Below are 6,000 nucleotides of genomic sequence, written 5' to 3'. Positions count from 1 at the left end.
CTATAAATAGGAATAGTAGTGGTACAATAGTTATGTCAAGTTATATAGTTTATGTCTTGCATATTTCCAACCATGTCCATAATCACATACTGTCTATGCTACCATTGTATATAGTGTATCATACTTTTTTTTCATTGATTGTACTTATTTGTATTTTTGTATTTCCTTCATATATCTGTACCTGAGCTGAGGTGACGCAAAAGTTTCCCCGTCGTGGGATCAATAAAGTCTTATCTTATCTCATCTCATCTCATCTTATCTTATCTTATCTTATCTTATCTTATCTTATCTTATCTTATCTTATCTTATCTTATCTTATCTTATCTTATCTTATATTATATTATCTTATCTTTTATAATCTGGGAGTTGACTGAATGTTGGGATGGGTGTAGTTCTCTCCAGCGGAAACGTTAGAGCACTTGTGCAAATATGTGATGTCCATTATATGTGATGATCAGGGACGTGCAGAGGGGGGGGGGGGGGGGGGGGGCTAGAGGGGCTTGAGCACCCGCCCCTTTCCTGATGAGTGCCCAAAGTGCCCTTTTGTTGAGGCAACTTTAAAAAATTTTTTTATTTATTTATTATTTTTTTTTATGTGTGTGTGCGTGCGGAGTCCTGTCTGTGCCCCTCAACAATAATATTTAACTATTAATCACAGTTTTGCTAAATAAAAGGATCTGGCTTGCATCAGTCACATGATCACATTTAACCAATGATCGCCCTCGACGGCAGAACGCGCTGGTTACGAGCCGGGAACGAGCTCACAAAGAGCACGCGCATTTTTTGCGGTCCGGAGCTGTAGGAGAAACACAAGTTAACTCAGAGACACAGACTGATGCGACAAACCCAGTAAGTAGGTGTACAGCGTACACTGTAGTGTGTAGCACCCAGGAGTGTTAGCTTATTACGTACACGTTGGTAAGCTGTCTTGTTGCAGCTGACGAACTGAAACAAACGAGCGTGCTGTGTGTGCAACAGCGCGACAAACATTACCTGTCCTTTTATTAACTGCACAGGTAGTGCTGGTCACAGCTGCTGGCTACCTGTGTAAGGCTGTCATGGGTCTGTAGCTCTGTCACCGTTTTAGGGAACATATTTAGTTTTAAAGTAAGTTTCTGGGCATTTCCTGCCTTTCTGGAGGGATTATATTTCACTAAAAACGATCTAATATGCATGTCCACATAATAATAATTATAATATATTAAAAAACACACGCTGTATTTTAAAGAACATACATTAAGAAGCAGATTATATTAGATTTATATTTTAAATAAGACAAAATTTGGATTTTACAGCAGTAAAATGATTGTATCTCTACAGTTTAAACATGTAATAAGCTTTGCCCCTGCACAGAGTGGATAGTGAAACAAATGGAATCATCATAAATACATTATTTCATATTTATTACTCCCCCCTCCTCATTGCTTTATTATTGTAGCTCTAGTAATAAATAATAATGTAAGGATGCCCATAGTATATACAGTATTCTGAAGAAGGTCTAAAATGTCACTGTGCGTGCATGTGTGTGTTTTATGTATATAGATTTTTTTAAATTATTACTCATGATATAACATTGTGCAGACATGGCTGGTAAGGACATGAGGAGGAAACAGCAGGAGCTGTGTGAGGCTACTAAAGGCAGTGCTATAACATTTTTCTGTCATCATTTTATTATAGATTAAGTGCTGGAGTTGTTAGGTGTGGATAATTAGATTATAGTTTATTGCAATAGCAAGTTGTGCCTTGTTCTCAGATAGACAGCAAGTGGAGAGTGATATATGAAATGATGGAAGGAAGAAGAGAAGCAAAGAGTGATTCACAGGCAGAGCCTAAATTATTTCTCACAGTTTTTCGTTGCCTTATGGTTCCAAGCGCTGTCACCAATCTTTGCATTTTGTTATTATCTCATGACACTTGTTTAATCAGCTACCATCTCTCCTGTGGACTTTTTAATGTCTACAGTCTCAGATCAGCACAGCCCTGCCCTTCCCATATTAGATTCTTGATGAATGTGTGTTGTTGTTATTCAGCATGGTTCAATGTGCCCCTTTTTAACTTTGAGCACCCGCCCCTTTAAACCTCTCTGCACGTCCCTGGTGATGGTATTTGAAGTTTACACAGAAACATTCTCGCATGAAAATATCTTTAAAGTTGATTTTGTGACGCAGACAGAGTAATATTTCAAACTCTGCCACTCTGTGTTCCTCCGCCACTGCCTCGTTTGAGTTTTGGACCAAATGCATTCTGGGATATTGCATTTCGTCATTTCGAGCTGATTGGAGACCAGAACAGCCAATCAGATTTTTTCGCATCCAAGTCTGTGATTGGCTGGTTTTGTGGCACAAATATAACGGTGTAGAGAAAGAGTTGAATGCGAAATGTTGAGAGTGCGAGCGACACATTGCGAGCGAGCGCAAATGCAAAAACTGAGCGAGAGGGGCTGCTGTGTGTGTGTGGATAATAACAAACACGGAAATACAGTTTTTGCACGCAGGAATGAACTTTGTTCACTCAAATTCAGCTTTTCTGCGCTCAAAATAAAATTTCTCCTCAAAATACAACACTTGCACCTGCAAACTTTTTTTACGTGTGCTCAGAACAGTGGCACAAAAATAACGGCATACTCACAGACACTATCTTAGTCGACTGCTGCCTCTGAACATATCAGGTGTTATTAGTACTGTGTGCTGCTCAGTAACATTTAACATTATTTACTGTTACTTTTGAATATGTTGGGTGGTGCTGTGCTTTCCCTACTCTGTTGTCTTTTGCTTGTGTTTTGAAGCAGATTTTCAGTGTCTTTTCTCTCTGCTCCTCTAGTTTTCTCTCCTTCTGTTAAGTTTCTTTCTTACTTTCTTTTCTTTCCTGTCCTCGGTCCTGTCTGTTCTTATTGTAATAACTGAAAACAAAAAAATTCTAATAAAAATCTAATAAGCTATGACCTTAAAGTGGACCAGTATAGCAAAAGCCATAATGGTCCAATTGGGAAAGTAAGTGTTGGGCATTTTTCTTGGCCTTCAGACAATAAAGCTACTGTTGCTACACTACCTGACAGGACAGGAAATAAGTACCACCTATTAGATCCCAGTTCTTTTGTATTCTTTACGGCCAAAACAGACACGGCTCAAAGTGGTCTTTTACTTAAAAAATGATCTTTAATTTTACATTTTCCTGAACACACGAACACACAAGCTCAGGTCTCAAGCAGAAAAAGGAAGCCAGGTTATTTATGTACTTCTCGACGTCACACCACACTTTAAGTTTCGATCAAACACTCTGCTTAGTTTGCACGCAGTTTCCTGTCCGTACTTTTAGCTCAAACTCAAAGCTGGCCCTCTCTTATACCTAAACCAATATAATCAGCAAATAAGATTCAAAATACATATTTCAAAACTCAACACACCTCAGTGTGCTTGGGGCCGTATAGTAACATGGGCGAAAGTTCTGTGACATCATTTGTATGTGACACACAAAACACAACAATGGAGGACTTGGTCAGCATACCTGCTGCTACACCGATGGAAAGCCTCTGGACCTTTTCGTTGGACCAGTGTTGGTTTTGCAGGAGGCATTTCCTTCTTTGTAGGGTTTCATAAATTGCATGTCTGTAAAGGAGTCGCTTTCATGAGTTGTTTGGTGATGCTAGTGACTTGCCAGTTGGCGGCATGGAGTCTGTTGGCATCACATTTTCATTTAGTCACCTTCTAGAAACACCTCCCACCTTGGCTTGTCTTACAACACAGTGGATAACCAAAGAATGTGGCTGGGCGGCAGCTGATAACACAGCGCTAACTTCATGTCTTGAAAGACAAAATCTATCAGCAGACTGTGAATTGCAGGCTGAGCACCTGATAAAGACAACAGCTGGATGAGACAAGGTTACTGTTTATACCTCCTCATTTGTGCGTCTCTGTCTTTCATTTTGCCTTCAGTAACTGAAAAGTATTCTTTACTGGGCTGAGAGATTACTGACTTGGTCACTGAAGAATATCCAGTTTTATTCGAGAACGTCTTAGTTGGCTTTTGCAGTATGTGGATAATTATCCCTTTGTGCAACAAAAGCATTATATACTTAGTTTTGCAGCAATAGTCTGGATTTGAGACTTCGTGCACTTCAGAACACACTCTACTACTTCTATCTTCATCAGTACAACCTGGTTAAACTGTGAGACTGCCTTCACCAAGTCTGAGAGATTAATAATTAGTAGGTGGTACTCACAGGGATCATTTTTTTGGAGGAAAAGTCATATGATCCACAGATTGCCGCTTTTAGATTGGTTAGCTCCTGCTATCACCACATCCTCCATGTGAAAGCTGTGGGGAAAATTGGGGTTAACTGCATGAGTTGATGGCCAGCTTCATGTTTATTCTGATGCAAATCCTAACAGAGTGACAGACTGGCTGCAGCTGCCAGCCAGAGCTGTCACCCTACAGCCTCAAGTTAGTAATTAAAATCAAACTTGAACCCAAATCAGTGTGTTAAGGTCTACTTCCTTATGCTTCATTTCTTACAATGCTGGACCTAACAATGATCAACTTCCTCCTGTTAGCAAGTAAATCTGAAATAAATCTATTACTAAAGCAAACATAACAAAATATGACCTTACATGAGAGTGACTTTCCCTTATTTTGTGACACTAGACATCTCTGCCTGTTTCAGCAGTCACATCCTCCGCCTCACATTAGCTTGTTTACCTGTTAGGACTGCGGGTACAACCCAGTACTACAGCACAATGATGCTAGCTGTTACTTCAGTTAGCATGGGGAGGAAACATTTCCACAAATCTTAACTCACATTACTCATTACTGATAGCAGTTGCTGTAAGCTAACTGGATAATTAAACTAGCTTACATACAAAACAAACCTCATTAAAAAAATTCACATATATAACAGTCTGCACTCCTGACTGATATTTTGAGGAGAGCAGTGCTATTCAGGCAATAGTTGCCTCAACAGTACTAACAATAGCTGCACTTTGAGGCAACTATTGTTGTGATTTAGTGCTACACAAATCAAATTGAATTGAATTTAACTTTTTACTTTCCCTCCAGATCTGATGTAAATATAGAGGACAGTCATTTTCCTCCTTTCCAGAGGATGGAGGAAACAGAGCTACATTCATTTTCAAAAGTAATGTACTAAATGAGATGATGAGAAAAGTTCGTATATGCAGATTCAAGAACTTCCCAACTACCGTGATTATAGATCAACAAAGTCAAAATGTACACGGTGCATCAGGTTATATCGCGTATAAAGCAGGAATGTGATCATGTGAGTCACATTTAGTTTATTACAAGCATACGACTAAAACCTTTTAATGTCTCATACTGTATTGTGAAGATGGCAGCAGGATGTTGTGTGATTCAGAGCTGTTGTTGTACCCAAACACAGGAGTGCGTTTCTATTTCCAGCTCATTCAGTACAAGCGTCTTAAAAACCTGCATAGTTTCAAAATGATGTCGTCTACTGTGCATAAGGCTATTTCCATGGTTATGGTTACATTTTTATTCAACGTTTTATTTTGGTGTAACAGTCTTCTAATGTTAGACAGTTACAAAATGCTAAATACGTTTAGCATTGTTGCCGTCCCAAACACACAAATCATGTGTTTCTGCACAGAGTACAGATCAGAAATAGTTCCAGTAAATCTTATAAACATTTACAAAACTGCGAGAAAAACATGACTTTATTATATATATTTTCAAAGAAGACAGCTGATACTTTAATGTATATTCCACCATTGTGTGAATCAAAAGAGAAATCTTTACATTTGCTGTTTGGACTCTGAGTGTGATTATCAAACACTGATTCAAAGACTTCAGTGCGCCGTGTTTGTGAAAAAGCTCCCTGGTGCGGCTGCAGTGCTTTCAGGCACAGACACCGAAATATTTAAATAAGTTATGTTCTAGCACGTTACATAAAACACACGTCAGGTCCTGCATGGCTTTGTTAGTTTAGTGTACCTGTCATTGATCAGCAGCACTGAGTCTATTGTTGTA

The 6,000-nt window shown here is 39.0% G+C and overlaps 1 long non-coding RNA gene across 1 annotated transcript in view; it reads left to right on the top strand.

Annotated features, from left to right (window-relative positions):
• The first annotated feature begins 613 nt into the window (after nt 1-613).
• LOC308403713 overlaps nt 614-6,000 on the top strand; it is a 33,178-nt gene continuing 27,791 nt past the window's right edge. Inside the window, exon 1 of the long non-coding RNA XR_013972962.1 lies at nt 614-849. This is a non-coding gene — a long non-coding RNA (uncharacterized lncRNA). The remainder of the gene's footprint in view (nt 850-6,000) is intronic.

The sequence above is a fragment of the Rhamphochromis sp. 'chilingali' genome (assembly GCF_963969265.1).
Source record: "Rhamphochromis sp. 'chilingali' genome assembly, chromosome: 10".
Lineage (NCBI taxonomy): Eukaryota > Metazoa > Chordata > Actinopteri > Cichliformes > Cichlidae > Rhamphochromis > Rhamphochromis sp. 'chilingali'.
The sequence above is the reverse complement of the archived record's forward strand: the minus strand, read 5'-3'. Positions and strand labels throughout refer to the sequence as shown.